Here is a 15,082-nt window from a genome sequence, read left to right as displayed (position 1 = left end):
TTGTCTCCCTCTCGCTCTCTCTCCCTAAGATGTGTCCGGCATAGGCCAGGGTGCCACTCGAGGCCCAAACCAATTCTGGTTATCGCTTCTCGGCCTTTTGGCTAAGATCAAGTGTAGTATCTGTTCTTATCAGTTTAATATCTGATACGTCCCCTATCTGGGGACCATATATTAAATGGATTTTTAGAACAGGGAGATGGAAAAAGAGCTTGCTCTGTCCACTCCACGCATTGACCTGGTATTGCAGTACCTCCAGGAACGGTGCACCCCTTCTTAACCCAGTTTCCAAAAGCAGAACTCAATTCACCTGATTCATATTAGCCCGATTTAATGAATTGGAAGAAAGCATACGTCTTCATATGCACCTCAATTTGGCCCATTCACTTTTCACACTTCCTCCTTTTGTTTTTTATCTTTCACACTTTTGACTTTCTTTATTCATCCAAATAGCAAACTCATCACCACTCAACCTGACCAACTCGGCTATGTCCCCGTGCTGCAGTTCTCTGTCTTATCTAGATCATTTGCAATTGAATGGAATAGATCCCTTTTGGACAAAGTGGATTCACCTGCTGCTGCAGTGACCACAGGTGTGATAACATCTAGAATTGGCATCTGGTGCGATCTCTCCGCTTCCACTCCAAAGAAAGTTACCTGTTTATTCCTATCATGCATTGGTTTTTGGGGTTTTCTTTGAGTAATGATGATCTCTTTAGTAGTCTGTTGGCGCCCTCTCCTGGAGGAATAGTTTGCTTGCTCTTGGACATTCTAAAAGAGAGGTCATGATAGACATTGAGCTTCTGAGCTCAATTGGGGAAAGTCATGGGTGATGAATGTTTGCAACCTACTGCGAAGCCTCATACCGCAATATAAGGAACGTCAAATACTAAGAAAGGGCGGCCTATGAAAGAATTACTACTTTCAATAAGTACACTTAAACGGCTAATTGGGAATAGAAAAACTGTAAAAAGCCCTCTGAGAAAGCCCCCCTCTAACCTTTGATAGTAAGCTTTTCTGTAGTCTGCCTGTTGATGTATTTTCCGTTTGAACTGTGCACAACATGAAGAGACGGAACACTGGCGGCTTGTCACAATGCCCCCCGATGACATCACAATAGCGCTGCTGCCTAGAAAACAAGCTGCGCAGAAGAAGTTGTTCTTTGGGTGGGAGGGTGGGCTAGTGGAAGGAGGGGGCAATCTCTTTTTTTCCCGGGTGGTAGGGGGATGACAGGAGAAGGGAAGCGGGTGGTGAGAAAGGTACAGAGGGCAGGGTTTGGGGGCTGGGAAGGAAAGGGAAAAGATTAGGGTTTGGGGATGATGAAAGGGCTTTCTACGGGTAAGGATGGCAAAGGGTGGCAGTGACGGAAAGTCAGGCAACCTGTCCTGTCCGTCTTTTTGTATCGTGAATTGGAAAGACTGCAAGGGGGAGGGGAGTTGCTTGCGCCCTAAAGGAGGAGTTATTCAGATTCATTGCAGTGGGCGGCGGCTGCAAAACGCACCATTCTTCTTGTTTTGGCTCTGCAAAGCAGCCTTTTCAAGGGTTGGCTTGGGTGACAAAATGTCTTGTGTAGGCGTGGGTTTGTCTCCCTCTCGCTCTCTCTCCCTAAGATGTGTCCGGCATAGGCCAGGGTGCCACTCGAGGCCCAAACCAATTCTGGTTATCGCTTCTCGGCCTTTTGGCTAAGATCAAGTGTAGTATCTGTTCTTATCAGTTTAATATCTGATACGTCCCCTATCTGGGGACCATATATTAAATGGATTTTTAGAACAGGGAGATGGAAAAAGAGCTTGCTCTGTCCACTCCACGCATTGACCTGGTATTGCAGTACCTCCAGGAACGGTGCACCCCTTCTTAACCCAGTTTCCAAAAGCAGAACTCAATTCACCTGATTCATATTAGCCCGATTTAATGAATTGGAAGAAAGCATACGTCTTCATATGCACCTCAATTTGGCCCATTCACTTTTCACACTTCCTCCTTTTGTTTTTTATCTTTCACACTTTTGACTTTCTTTATTCATCTAAATAGCAAACTCATCACCACTCAACCTGACCAACTCGGCTATGTCCCCGTGCTGCAGTTCTCTGTCTTATCTAGATCATTTGCAATTGAATGGAATAGATCCCTTTTGGACAAAGTGGATTCACCTGCTGCTGCAGTGACCACAGGTGTGATAACATCTAGAATTGGCATCTGGTGCGATCTCTCCGCTTCCACTCCAAAGAAAGTTACCTGTTTATTCCTATCATGCATTGGTTTTTGGGGTTTTCTTTGAGTAATGATGATCTCTTTAGTAGTCTGTTGGCGCCCTCTCCTGGAGGAATAGTTTGCTTGCTCTTGGACATTCTAAAAGAGAGGTCATGATAGACATTGAGCTTCTGAGCTCAATTGGGGAAAGTCATGGGTGATGAATGTTTGCAACCTACTGCGAAGCCTCATACCGCAATATAAGGAACGTCAAATACTAAGAAAGGGCGGCCTATGAAAGAATTACTACTTTCAATAAGTACACTTAAACGGCTAATTGGGAATAGAAAAACTGTAAAAAGCCCTCTGAGAAAGCCCCCCTCTAACCTTTGATAGTAAGCTTTTCTGTAGTCTGCCTGTTGATGTATTTTCCGTTTGAACTGTGCACAACATGAAGAGACGGAACACTGGCGGCTTGTCACAATGCCCCCCGATGACATCACAATAGCGCTGCTGCCTAGAAAACAAGCTGCGCAGAAGAAGTTGTTCTTTGGGTGGGAGGGTGGGCTAGTGGAAGGAGGGGGCAATCTCTTTTTTTCCCGGGTGGTAGGGGGATGACAGGAGAAGGGAAGCGGGTGGTGAGAAAGGTACAGAGGGCAGGGTTTGGGGGCTGGGAAGGAAAGGGAAAAGATTAGGGTTTGGGGATGATGAAAGGGCTTTCTACGGGTAAGGATGGCAAAGGGTGGCAGTGACGGAAAGTCAGGCAACCTGTCCTGTCCGTCTTTTTGTATCGTGAATTGGAAAGACTGCAAGGGGGAGGGGAGTTGCTTGCGCCCTAAAGGAGGAGTTATTCAGATTCATTGCAGTGGGCGGCGGCTGCAAAACGCACCATTCTTCTTGTTTTGGCTCTGCAAAGCAGCCTTTTCAAGGGTTGGCTTGGGTGACAAAATGTCTTGTGTAGGCGTGGGTTTGTCTCCCTCTCGCTCTCTCTCCCTAAGATGTGTCCGGCATAGGCCAGGGTGCCACTCGAGGCCCAAACCAATTCTGGTTATCGCTTCTCGGCCTTTTGGCTAAGATCAAGTGTAGTATCTGTTCTTATCAGTTTAATATCTGATACGTCCCCTATCTGGGGACCATATATTAAATGGATTTTTAGAACAGGGAGATGGAAAAAGAGCTTGCTCTGTCCACTCCACGCATTGACCTGGTATTGCAGTACCTCCAGGAACGGTGCACCCCTTCTTAACCCAGTTTCCAAAAGCAGAACTCAATTCACCTGATTCATATTAGCCCGATTTAATGAATTGGAAGAAAGCATACGTCTTCATATGCACCTCAATTTGGCCCATTCACTTTTCACACTTCCTCCTTTTGTTTTTTATCTTTCACACTTTTGACTTTCTTTATTCATCCAAATAGCAAACTCATCACCACTCAACCTGACCAACTCGGCTATGTCCCCGTGCTGCAGTTCTCTGTCTTATCTAGATCATTTGCAATTGAATGGAATAGATCCCTTTTGGACAAAGTGGATTCACCTGCTGCTGCAGTGACCACAGGTGTGATAACATCTAGAATTGGCATCTGGTGCGATCTCTCCGCTTCCACTCCAAAGAAAGTTACCTGTTTATTCCTATCATGCATTGGTTTTTGGGGTTTTCTTTGAGTAATGATGATCTCTTTAGTAGTCTGTTGGCGCCCTCTCCTGGAGGAATAGTTTGCTTGCTCTTGGACATTCTAAAAGAGAGGTCATGATAGACATTGAGCTTCTGAGCTCAATTGGGGAAAGTCATGGGTGATGAATGTTTGCAACCTACTGCGAAGCCTCATACCGCAATATAAGGAACGTCAAATACTAAGAAAGGGCGGCCTATGAAAGAATTACTACTTTCAATAAGTACACTTAAACGGCTAATTGGGAATAGAAAAACTGTAAAAAGCCCTCTGAGAAAGCCCCCCTCTAACCTTTGATAGTAAGCTTTTCTGTAGTCTGCCTGTTGATGTATTTTCCGTTTGAACTGTGCACAACATGAAGAGACGGAACACTGGCGGCTTGTCACAATGCCCCCCGATGACATCACAATAGCGCTGCTGCCTAGAAAACAAGCTGCGCAGAAGAAGTTGTTCTTTGGGTGGGAGGGTGGGCTAGTGGAAGGAGGGGGCAATCTCTTTTTTTCCCGGGTGGTAGGGGGATGACAGGAGAAGGGAAGCGGGTGGTGAGAAAGGTACAGAGGGCAGGGTTTGGGGGCTGGGAAGGAAAGGGAAAAGATTAGGGTTTGGGGATGATGAAAGGGCTTTCTACGGGTAAGGATGGCAAAGGGTGGCAGTGACGGAAAGTCAGGCAACCTGTCCTGTCCGTCTTTTTGTATCGTGAATTGGAAAGACTGCAAGGGGGAGGGGAGTTGCTTGCGCCCTAAAGGAGGAGTTATTCAGATTCATTGCAGTGGGCGGCGGCTGCAAAACGCACCATTCTTCTTGTTTTGGCTCTGCAAAGCAGCCTTTTCAAGGGTTGGCTTGGGTGACAAAATGTCTTGTGTAGGCGTGGGTTTGTCTCCCTCTCGCTCTCTCTCCCTAAGATGTGTCCGGCATAGGCCAGGGTGCCACTCGAGGCCCAAACCAATTCTGGTTATCGCTTCTCGGCCTTTTGGCTAAGATCAAGTGTAGTATCTGTGAGGCTCGGCAGATGCAATGCACACTGGAAGGTTGCGCTTGCTAGTACTCTTGATGTATAGTATATTCATCTAGAGGAAAACATGGCCCTACCAGGATCGAGGCTATTAGACTGAGTAAGTGTGGGGGCTATGGTGCAATGTGCCCCAGGACTGACGACCCTGGAGTGAGTCTGAGCTTGCTGGCTTGGGACCCCGGCGAGCCTTGGGCTCTGTAGCACACCGTACCTTGCCCTTTCATACTTTCTGAGCATATTGCTCTATCCCGGCCTTCTGGCTAGGAAGGGAAATTTTTATAATCATGGTCGGAGGTCCGTTCAGCTTTGGGCTGAGAAACCAACACCCGGTTGGAGGTCCGGGTCAGCTTCGGCTGAGAAACCAACACCCGGTTGGAGGTCTGGGTCAGCTTCGGCTGAGAAACCAACACCCGGTTGGAGGTCCGGGTCAGCTTCGGCTGAGAAACCAACACCCGGTTGGAGGTCCGGTTAGCCTTGGGCTGAGAAACCAACACCGGTTGACGGTCCGGGCAGTTTCGGCTGCGAAACCAACAACTAGTAGCTCTCTACTCCACTTGGGTAAGATGCCTGGGTGGACGCTGGGAGCAACGACAAGGCTCAACCAGGCTTCGGCTTGGGGGAGCACCGAAGATCCCTGACCCTTGCTGTGGCCTTCTGGCTCGGAGGGACGGGGTTGATTTTTGGGGACCCTCTCCTCACGGAGGGGTCCACACGAATCCTAGCCTTTGCACTGTTTTTGGTGTGACTTCGGTCATGCATTTTTTGCGGTGCTTTGGAAAGCTTCATTAAATCAAAATCTGTTCTTATCAGTTTAATATCTGATACGTCCCCTATCTGGGGACCATATATTAAATGGATTTTTAGAACAGGGAGATGGAAAAAGAGCTTGCTCTGTCCACTCCACGCATTGACCTGGTATTGCAGTACCTCCAGGAACGGTGCACCCCTTCTTAACCCAGTTTCCAAAAGCAGAACTCAATTCACCTGATTCATATTAGCCCGATTTAATGAATTGGAAGAAAGCATACGTCTTCATATGCACCTCAATTTGGCCCATTCACTTTTCACACTTCCTCCTTTTGTTTTTTATCTTTCACACTTTTGACTTTCTTTATTCATCCAAATAGCAAACTCATCACCACTCAACCTGACCAACTCGGCTATGTCCCCGTGCTGCAGTTCTCTGTCTTATCTAGATCATTTGCAATTGAATGGAATAGATCCCTTTTGGACAAAGTGGATTCACCTGCTGCTGCAGTGACCACAGGTGTGATAACATCTAGAATTGGCATCTGGTGCGATCTCTCCGCTTCCACTCCAAAGAAAGTTACCTGTTTATTCCTATCATGCATTGGTTTTTGGGGTTTTCTTTGAGTAATGATGATCTCTTTAGTAGTCTGTTGGCGCCCTCTCCTGGAGGAATAGTTTGCTTGCTCTTGGACATTCTAAAAGAGAGGTCATGATAGACATTGAGCTTCTGAGCTCAATTGGGGAAAGTCATGGGTGATGAATGTTTGCAACCTACTGCGAAGCCTCATACCGCAATATAAGGAACGTCAAATACTAAGAAAGGGCGGCCTATGAAAGAATTACTACTTTCAATAAGTACACTTAAACGGCTAATTGGGAATAGAAAAACTGTAAAAAGCCCTCTGAGAAAGCCCCCCTCTAACCTTTGATAGTAAGCTTTTCTGTAGTCTGCCTGTTGATGTATTTTCCGTTTGAACTGTGCACAACATGAAGAGACGGAACACTGGCGGCTTGTCACAATGCCCCCCGATGACATCACAATAGCGCTGCTGCCTAGAAAACAAGCTGCGCAGAAGAAGTTGTTCTTTGGGTGGGAGGGTGGGCTAGTGGAAGGAGGGGGCAATCTCTTTTTTTCCCGGGTGGTAGGGGGATGACAGGAGAAGGGAAGCGGGTGGTGAGAAAGGTACAGAGGGCAGGGTTTGGGGGCTGGGAAGGAAAGGGAAAAGATTAGGGTTTGGGGATGATGAAAGGGCTTTCTACGGGTAAGGATGGCAAAGGGTGGCAGTGACGGAAAGTCAGGCAACCTGTCCTGTCCGTCTTTTTGTATCGTGAATTGGAAAGACTGCAAGGGGGAGGGGAGTTGCTTGCGCCCTAAAGGAGGAGTTATTCAGATTCATTGCAGTGGGCGGCGGCTGCAAAACGCACCATTCTTCTTGTTTTGGCTCTGCAAAGCAGCCTTTTCAAGGGTTGGCTTGGGTGACAAAATGTCTTGTGTAGGCGTGGGTTTGTCTCCCTCTCGCTCTCTCTCCCTAAGATGTGTCCGGCATAGGCCAGGGTGCCACTCGAGGCCCAAACCAATTCTGGTTATCGCTTCTCGGCCTTTTGGCTAAGATCAAGTGTAGTATCTGTTCTTATCAGTTTAATATCTGATACGTCCCCTATCTGGGGACCATATATTAAATGGATTTTTAGAACAGGGAGATGGAAAAAGAGCTTGCTCTGTCCACTCCACGCATTGACCTGGTATTGCAGTACCTCCAGGAACGGTGCACCCCTTCTTAACCCAGTTTCCAAAAGCAGAACTCAATTCACCTGATTCATATTAGCCCGATTTAATGAATTGGAAGAAAGCATACGTCTTCATATGCACCTCAATTTGGCCCATTCACTTTTCACACTTCCTCCTTTTGTTTTTTATCTTTCACACTTTTGACTTTCTTTATTCATCCAAATAGCAAACTCATCACCACTCAACCTGACCAACTCGGCTATGTCCCCGTGCTGCAGTTCTCTGTCTTATCTAGATCATTTGCAATTGAATGGAATAGATCCCTTTTGGACAAAGTGGATTCACCTGCTGCTGCAGTGACCACAGGTGTGATAACATCTAGAATTGGCATCTGGTGCGATCTCTCCGCTTCCACTCCAAAGAAAGTTACCTGTTTATTCCTATCATGCATTGGTTTTTGGGGTTTTCTTTGAGTAATGATGATCTCTTTAGTAGTCTGTTGGCGCCCTCTCCTGGAGGAATAGTTTGCTTGCTCTTGGACATTCTAAAAGAGAGGTCATGATAGACATTGAGCTTCTGAGCTCAATTGGGGAAAGTCATGGGTGATGAATGTTTGCAACCTACTGCGAAGCCTCATACCGCAATATAAGGAACGTCAAATACTAAGAAAGGGCGGCCTATGAAAGAATTACTACTTTCAATAAGTACACTTAAACGGCTAATTGGGAATAGAAAAACTGTAAAAAGCCCTCTGAGAAAGCCCCCCTCTAACCTTTGATAGTAAGCTTTTCTGTAGTCTGCCTGTTGATGTATTTTCCGTTTGAACTGTGCACAACATGAAGAGACGGAACACTGGCGGCTTGTCACAATGCCCCCCGATGACATCACAATAGCGCTGCTGCCTAGAAAACAAGCTGCGCAGAAGAAGTTGTTCTTTGGGTGGGAGGGTGGGCTAGTGGAAGGAGGGGGCAATCTCTTTTTTTCCCGGGTGGTAGGGGGATGACAGGAGAAGGGAAGCGGGTGGTGAGAAAGGTACAGAGGGCAGGGTTTGGGGGCTGGGAAGGAAAGGGAAAAGATTAGGGTTTGGGGATGATGAAAGGGCTTTCTACGGGTAAGGATGGCAAAGGGTGGCAGTGACGGAAAGTCAGGCAACCTGTCCTGTCCGTCTTTTTGTATCGTGAATTGGAAAGACTGCAAGGGGGAGGGGAGTTGCTTGCGCCCTAAAGGAGGAGTTATTCAGATTCATTGCAGTGGGCGGCGGCTGCAAAACGCACCATTCTTCTTGTTTTGGCTCTGCAAAGCAGCCTTTTCAAGGGTTGGCTTGGGTGACAAAATGTCTTGTGTAGGCGTGGGTTTGTCTCCCTCTCGCTCTCTCTCCCTAAGATGTGTCCGGCATAGGCCAGGGTGCCACTCGAGGCCCAAACCAATTCTGGTTATCGCTTCTCGGCCTTTTGGCTAAGATCAAGTGTAGTATCTGTTCTTATCAGTTTAATATCTGATACGTCCCCTATCTGGGGACCATATATTAAATGGATTTTTAGAACAGGGAGATGGAAAAAGAGCTTGCTCTGTCCACTCCACGCATTGACCTGGTATTGCAGTACCTCCAGGAACGGTGCACCCCTTCTTAACCCAGTTTCCAAAAGCAGAACTCAATTCACCTGATTCATATTAGCCCGATTTAATGAATTGGAAGAAAGCATACGTCTTCATATGCACCTCAATTTGGCCCATTCACTTTTCACACTTCCTCCTTTTGTTTTTTATCTTTCACACTTTTGACTTTCTTTATTCATCCAAATAGCAAACTCATCACCACTCAACCTGACCAACTCGGCTATGTCCCCGTGCTGCAGTTCTCTGTCTTATCTAGATCATTTGCAATTGAATGGAATAGATCCCTTTTGGACAAAGTGGATTCACCTGCTGCTGCAGTGACCACAGGTGTGATAACATCTAGAATTGGCATCTGGTGCGATCTCTCCGCTTCCACTCCAAAGAAAGTTACCTGTTTATTCCTATCATGCATTGGTTTTTGGGGTTTTCTTTGAGTAATGATGATCTCTTTAGTAGTCTGTTGGCGCCCTCTCCTGGAGGAATAGTTTGCTTGCTCTTGGACATTCTAAAAGAGAGGTCATGATAGACATTGAGCTTCTGAGCTCAATTGGGGAAAGTCATGGGTGATGAATGTTTGCAACCTACTGCGAAGCCTCATACCGCAATATAAGGAACGTCAAATACTAAGAAAGGGCGGCCTATGAAAGAATTACTACTTTCAATAAGTACACTTAAACGGCTAATTGGGAATAGAAAAACTGTAAAAAGCCCTCTGAGAAAGCCCCCCTCTAACCTTTGATAGTAAGCTTTTCTGTAGTCTGCCTGTTGATGTATTTTCCGTTTGAACTGTGCACAACATGAAGAGACGGAACACTGGCGGCTTGTCACAATGCCCCCCGATGACATCACAATAGCGCTGCTGCCTAGAAAACAAGCTGCGCAGAAGAAGTTGTTCTTTGGGTGGGAGGGTGGGCTAGTGGAAGGAGGGGGCAATCTCTTTTTTTCCCGGGTGGTAGGGGGATGACAGGAGAAGGGAAGCGGGTGGTGAGAAAGGTACAGAGGGCAGGGTTTGGGGGCTGGGAAGGAAAGGGAAAAGATTAGGGTTTGGGGATGATGAAAGGGCTTTCTACGGGTAAGGATGGCAAAGGGTGGCAGTGACGGAAAGTCAGGCAACCTGTCCTGTCCGTCTTTTTGTATCGTGAATTGGAAAGACTGCAAGGGGGAGGGGAGTTGCTTGCGCCCTAAAGGAGGAGTTATTCAGATTCATTGCAGTGGGCGGCGGCTGCAAAACGCACCATTCTTCTTGTTTTGGCTCTGCAAAGCAGCCTTTTCAAGGGTTGGCTTGGGTGACAAAATGTCTTGTGTAGGCGTGGGTTTGTCTCCCTCTCGCTCTCTCTCCCTAAGATGTGTCCGGCATAGGCCAGGGTGCCACTCGAGGCCCAAACCAATTCTGGTTATCGCTTCTCGGCCTTTTGGCTAAGATCAAGTGTAGTATCTGTTCTTATCAGTTTAATATCTGATACGTCCCCTATCTGGGGACCATATATTAAATGGATTTTTAGAACAGGGAGATGGAAAAAGAGCTTGCTCTGTCCACTCCACGCATTGACCTGGTATTGCAGTACCTCCAGGAACGGTGCACCCCTTCTTAACCCAGTTTCCAAAAGCAGAACTCAATTCACCTGATTCATATTAGCCCGATTTAATGAATTGGAAGAAAGCATACGTCTTCATATGCACCTCAATTTGGCCCATTCACTTTTCACACTTCCTCCTTTTGTTTTTTATCTTTCACACTTTTGACTTTCTTTATTCATCCAAATAGCAAACTCATCACCACTCAACCTGACCAACTCGGCTATGTCCCCGTGCTGCAGTTCTCTGTCTTATCTAGATCATTTGCAATTGAATGGAATAGATCCCTTTTGGACAAAGTGGATTCACCTGCTGCTGCAGTGACCACAGGTGTGATAACATCTAGAATTGGCATCTGGTGCGATCTCTCCGCTTCCACTCCAAAGAAAGTTACCTGTTTATTCCTATCATGCATTGGTTTTTGGGGTTTTCTTTGAGTAATGATGATCTCTTTAGTAGTCTGTTGGCGCCCTCTCCTGGAGGAATAGTTTGCTTGCTCTTGGACATTCTAAAAGAGAGGTCATGATAGACATTGAGCTTCTGAGCTCAATTGGGGAAAGTCATGGGTGATGAATGTTTGCAACCTACTGCGAAGCCTCATACCGCAATATAAGGAACGTCAAATACTAAGAAAGGGCGGCCTATGAAAGAATTACTACTTTCAATAAGTACACTTAAACGGCTAATTGGGAATAGAAAAACTGTAAAAAGCCCTCTGAGAAAGCCCCCCTCTAACCTTTGATAGTAAGCTTTTCTGTAGTCTGCCTGTTGATGTATTTTCCGTTTGAACTGTGCACAACATGAAGAGACGGAACACTGGCGGCTTGTCACAATGCCCCCCGATGACATCACAATAGCGCTGCTGCCTAGAAAACAAGCTGCGCAGAAGAAGTTGTTCTTTGGGTGGGAGGGTGGGCTAGTGGAAGGAGGGGGCAATCTCTTTTTTTCCCGGGTGGTAGGGGGATGACAGGAGAAGGGAAGCGGGTGGTGAGAAAGGTACAGAGGGCAGGGTTTGGGGGCTGGGAAGGAAAGGGAAAAGATTAGGGTTTGGGGATGATGAAAGGGCTTTCTACGGGTAAGGATGGCAAAGGGTGGCAGTGACGGAAAGTCAGGCAACCTGTCCTGTCCGTCTTTTTGTATCGTGAATTGGAAAGACTGCAAGGGGGAGGGGAGTTGCTTGCGCCCTAAAGGAGGAGTTATTCAGATTCATTGCAGTGGGCGGCGGCTGCAAAACGCACCATTCTTCTTGTTTTGGCTCTGCAAAGCAGCCTTTTCAAGGGTTGGCTTGGGTGACAAAATGTCTTGTGTAGGCGTGGGTTTGTCTCCCTCTCGCTCTCTCTCCCTAAGATGTGTCCGGCATAGGCCAGGGTGCCACTCGAGGCCCAAACCAATTCTGGTTATCGCTTCTCGGCCTTTTGGCTAAGATCAAGTGTAGTGTTGTTCGAAGAGGTGGTTTAAGCTCCAGGCCACCTTAGTACAATGATACAATGCACACTGGAAGGTTGCGCTTGCTAGTACTCTGGGTGGATAGTATATTCATCTAGAGGAAAACATGGCCCTACCAGGATCGAGGCTATTAGACTGAGTAAGGGTGGGGGGCTATGGTACAACGTGCCCCAGGACTGACGACCCTGGAGTGAGTCTGAGCTTGCTGGCTTGGGACCCCGGCAAGCCTTGGGCTCTGTAGCACACCGTACCTTGCCTTTTCATACTTTTTGAGCATATTACCCTATCCCGGCCTTCTGGCTAGGAAGGGAAATTTTTATAATCCCGGTCGGAGGTCTGGTCAGCTTTGGGCTGAGAAACTAACACCCGGTTGGAGGTCTGGGTCAGCTTCGGCTGAGAAACCAACACCCGGTTGGAGGTCTGGGTCAGCTTCGGCTGAGAAACCAACACCCGGTTGGAGGTCCGGTTAGCCTTGGGCTGAGAAACCAACACCGGTTGACGGTCCGGGCAGTTTCGGCTGCGAAACCAACAACTAGTAGCTCTCTACTCCACTTGGGTAAGATGCCTGGGTGGACGCTGGGAGCAACGACAAGGCTCAACCAGGCTTCGGCTTGGGAGAGCACCGAAGATCCCTGACCCTTGCTGTGGCCTTCTGGCTCGGAGGGACGGGGTTGATTTTTGGGGACCCTCTCCTCACGGTGGGGTCCACACGAATCCTAGCCTTTGCACTGTTTTTGGTGTGACTTCGGTCATGCATTTTTTGTGGTGCTTTGGAAAGCTTCATTAAATCAAAAATCTGTTCTTATCAGTTTAATATCTGATACGTCCCCTATCTGGGGACCATATATTAAATGGATTTTTAGAACAGGGAGATGGAAAAAGAGCTTGCTCTGTCCACTCCACGCATTGACCTGGTATTGCAGTACCTCCAGGAACGGTGCACCCCTTCTTAACCAGTTTCCAAAAGCAGAACTCAATTCACCTGATTCATATTAGCCCGATTTAATGAATTGGAAGAAAGCATACGTCTTCATATGCACCTCAATTTGGCCCATTCACTTTTCACACTTCCTCCTTTTGTTTTTTATCTTTCACACTTTTGACTTTCTTTATTCATCCAAATAGCAAACTCATCACCACTCAACCTGACCAACTCGGCTATGTCCCCGTGCTGCAGTTCTCTGTCTTATCTAGATCATTTGCAATTGAATGGAATAGATCCCTTTTGGACAAAGTGGATTCACCTGCTGCTGCAGTGACCACAGGTGTGATAACATCTAGAATTGGCATCTGGTGCGATCTCTCCGCTTCCACTCCAAAGAAAGTTACCTGTTTATTCCTATCATGCATTGGTTTTTGGGGTTTTCTTTGAGTAATGATGATCTCTTTAGTAGTCTGTTGGCGCCCTCTCCTGGAGGAATAGTTTGCTTGCTCTTGGACATTCTAAAAGAGAGGTCATGATAGACATTGAGCTTCTGAGCTCAATTGGGGAAAGTCATGGGTGATGAATGTTTGCAACCTACTGCGAAGCCTCATACCGCAATATAAGGAACGTCAAATACTAAGAAAGGGCGGCCTATGAAAGAATTACTACTTTCAATAAGTACACTTAAACGGCTAATTGGGAATAGAAAAACTGTAAAAAGCCCTCTGAGAAAGCCCCCCTCTAACCTTTGATAGTAAGCTTTTCTGTAGTCTGCCTGTTGATGTATTTTCCGTTTGAACTGTGCACAACATGAAGAGACGGAACACTGGCGGCTTGTCACAATGCCCCCCGATGACATCACAATAGCGCTGCTGCCTAGAAAACAAGCTGCGCAGAAGAAGTTGTTCTTTGGGTGGGAGGGTGGGCTAGTGGAAGGAGGGGGCAATCTCTTTTTTTCCCGGGTGGTAGGGGGATGACAGGAGAAGGGAAGCGGGTGGTGAGAAAGGTACAGAGGGCAGGGTTTGGGGGCTGGGAAGGAAAGGGAAAAGATTAGGGTTTGGGGATGATGAAAGGGCTTTCTACGGGTAAGGATGGCAAAGGGTGGCAGTGACGGAAAGTCAGGCAACCTGTCCTGTCCGTCTTTTTGTATCGTGAATTGGAAAGACTGCAAGGGGGAGGGGAGTTGCTTGCGCCCTAAAGGAGGAGTTATTCAGATTCATTGCAGTGGGCGGCGGCTGCAAAACGCACCATTCTTCTTGTTTTGGCTCTGCAAAGCAGCCTTTTCAAGGGTTGGCTTGGGTGACAAAATGTCTTGTGTAGGCGTGGGTTTGTCTCCCTCTCGCTCTCTCTCCCTAAGATGTGTCCGGCATAGGCCAGGGTGCCACTCGAGGCCCAAACCAATTCTGGTTATCGCTTCTCGGCCTTTTGGCTAAGATCAAGTGTAGTATCTGTTCTTATCAGTTTAATATCTGATACGTCCCCTATCTGGGGACCATATATTAAATGGATTTTTAGAACAGGGAGATGGAAAAAGAGCTTGCTCTGTCCACTCCACGCATTGACCTGGTATTGCAGTACCTCCAGGAACGGTGCACCCCTTCTTAACCCAGTTTCCAAAAGCAGAACTCAATTCACCTGATTCATATTAGCCCGATTTAATGAATTGGAAGAAAGCATACGTCTTCATATGCACCTCAATTTGGCCCATTCACTTTTCACACTTCCTCCTTTTGTTTTTTATCTTTCACACTTTTGACTTTCTTTATTCATCCAAATAGCAAACTCATCACCACTCAACCTGACCAACTCGGCTATGTCCCCGTGCTGCAGTTCTCTGTCTTATCTAGATCATTTGCAATTGAATGGAATAGATCCCTTTTGGACAAAGTGGATTCACCTGCTGCTGCAGTGACCACAGGTGTGATAACATCTAGAATTGGCATCTGGTGCGATCTCTCCGCTTCCACTCCAAAGAAAGTTACCTGTTTATTCCTATCATGCATTGGTTTTTGGGGTTTTCTTTGAGTAATGATGATCTCTTTAGTAGTCTGTTGGCGCCCTCTCCTGGAGGAATAGTTTGCTTGCTCTTGGACATTCTAAAAGAGAGGTCATGATAGACATTGAGCTTCTGAGCTCAATTGGGGAAAGTCATGGGTGATGAATGTTT

General features: G+C 47.0%; 9 non-coding genes and 1 pseudogene across 9 annotated transcripts; all 10 read left to right on the top strand.

Moving 5' to 3' along the window:
- The first annotated feature begins 81 nt into the window (after positions 1-81).
- On the top strand, positions 82-272 carry LOC142281279 (U2 spliceosomal RNA). The gene has a single exon (XR_012743406.1). It is a non-coding gene; the product is annotated as a U2 spliceosomal RNA (small nuclear RNA).
- A 1,387-nt stretch (positions 273-1,659) lies between these two features.
- On the top strand, positions 1,660-1,850 carry LOC142281278 (U2 spliceosomal RNA). The gene has a single exon (XR_012743405.1). It is a non-coding gene; the product is annotated as a U2 spliceosomal RNA (small nuclear RNA).
- A 1,387-nt stretch (positions 1,851-3,237) lies between these two features.
- LOC142281296 (U2 spliceosomal RNA) lies at positions 3,238-3,428 on the top strand. Its single transcript, XR_012743421.1, has one exon. It is a non-coding gene; the product is annotated as a U2 spliceosomal RNA (small nuclear RNA).
- Positions 3,429-4,815: 1,387 nt separating this feature from the next.
- Positions 4,816-4,942, top strand: LOC142281293 (U2 spliceosomal RNA; annotated as a pseudogene).
- Positions 4,943-5,626: 684 nt separating this feature from the next.
- Positions 5,627-5,822, top strand: LOC142281292 (U2 spliceosomal RNA). Its single transcript, XR_012743418.1, has one exon. It is a non-coding gene; the product is annotated as a U2 spliceosomal RNA (small nuclear RNA).
- Positions 5,823-7,209: 1,387 nt separating this feature from the next.
- LOC142281295 (U2 spliceosomal RNA) lies at positions 7,210-7,400 on the top strand. Its single transcript, XR_012743420.1, has one exon. It is a non-coding gene; the product is annotated as a U2 spliceosomal RNA (small nuclear RNA).
- Positions 7,401-8,787: 1,387 nt separating this feature from the next.
- LOC142281294 (U2 spliceosomal RNA) lies at positions 8,788-8,978 on the top strand. The gene has a single exon (XR_012743419.1). It is a non-coding gene; the product is annotated as a U2 spliceosomal RNA (small nuclear RNA).
- Positions 8,979-10,365: 1,387 nt separating this feature from the next.
- Positions 10,366-10,556, top strand: LOC142281288 (U2 spliceosomal RNA). Its single transcript, XR_012743415.1, has one exon. It is a non-coding gene; the product is annotated as a U2 spliceosomal RNA (small nuclear RNA).
- Positions 10,557-12,745: 2,189 nt separating this feature from the next.
- On the top strand, positions 12,746-12,938 carry LOC142281290 (U2 spliceosomal RNA). Its single transcript, XR_012743417.1, has one exon. It is a non-coding gene; the product is annotated as a U2 spliceosomal RNA (small nuclear RNA).
- A 1,386-nt stretch (positions 12,939-14,324) lies between these two features.
- On the top strand, positions 14,325-14,515 carry LOC142281277 (U2 spliceosomal RNA). The gene has a single exon (XR_012743404.1). It is a non-coding gene; the product is annotated as a U2 spliceosomal RNA (small nuclear RNA).
- Positions 14,516-15,082: the final 567 nt, after the last annotated feature.

The sequence above is a fragment of the Anomaloglossus baeobatrachus genome, unplaced genomic scaffold (genome assembly GCF_048569485.1).
Source record: "Anomaloglossus baeobatrachus isolate aAnoBae1 unplaced genomic scaffold, aAnoBae1.hap1 Scaffold_4684, whole genome shotgun sequence".
Lineage (NCBI taxonomy): Eukaryota > Metazoa > Chordata > Amphibia > Anura > Aromobatidae > Anomaloglossus > Anomaloglossus baeobatrachus.
The sequence above is the reverse complement of the archived record's forward strand: the minus strand, read 5'-3'. Positions and strand labels throughout refer to the sequence as shown.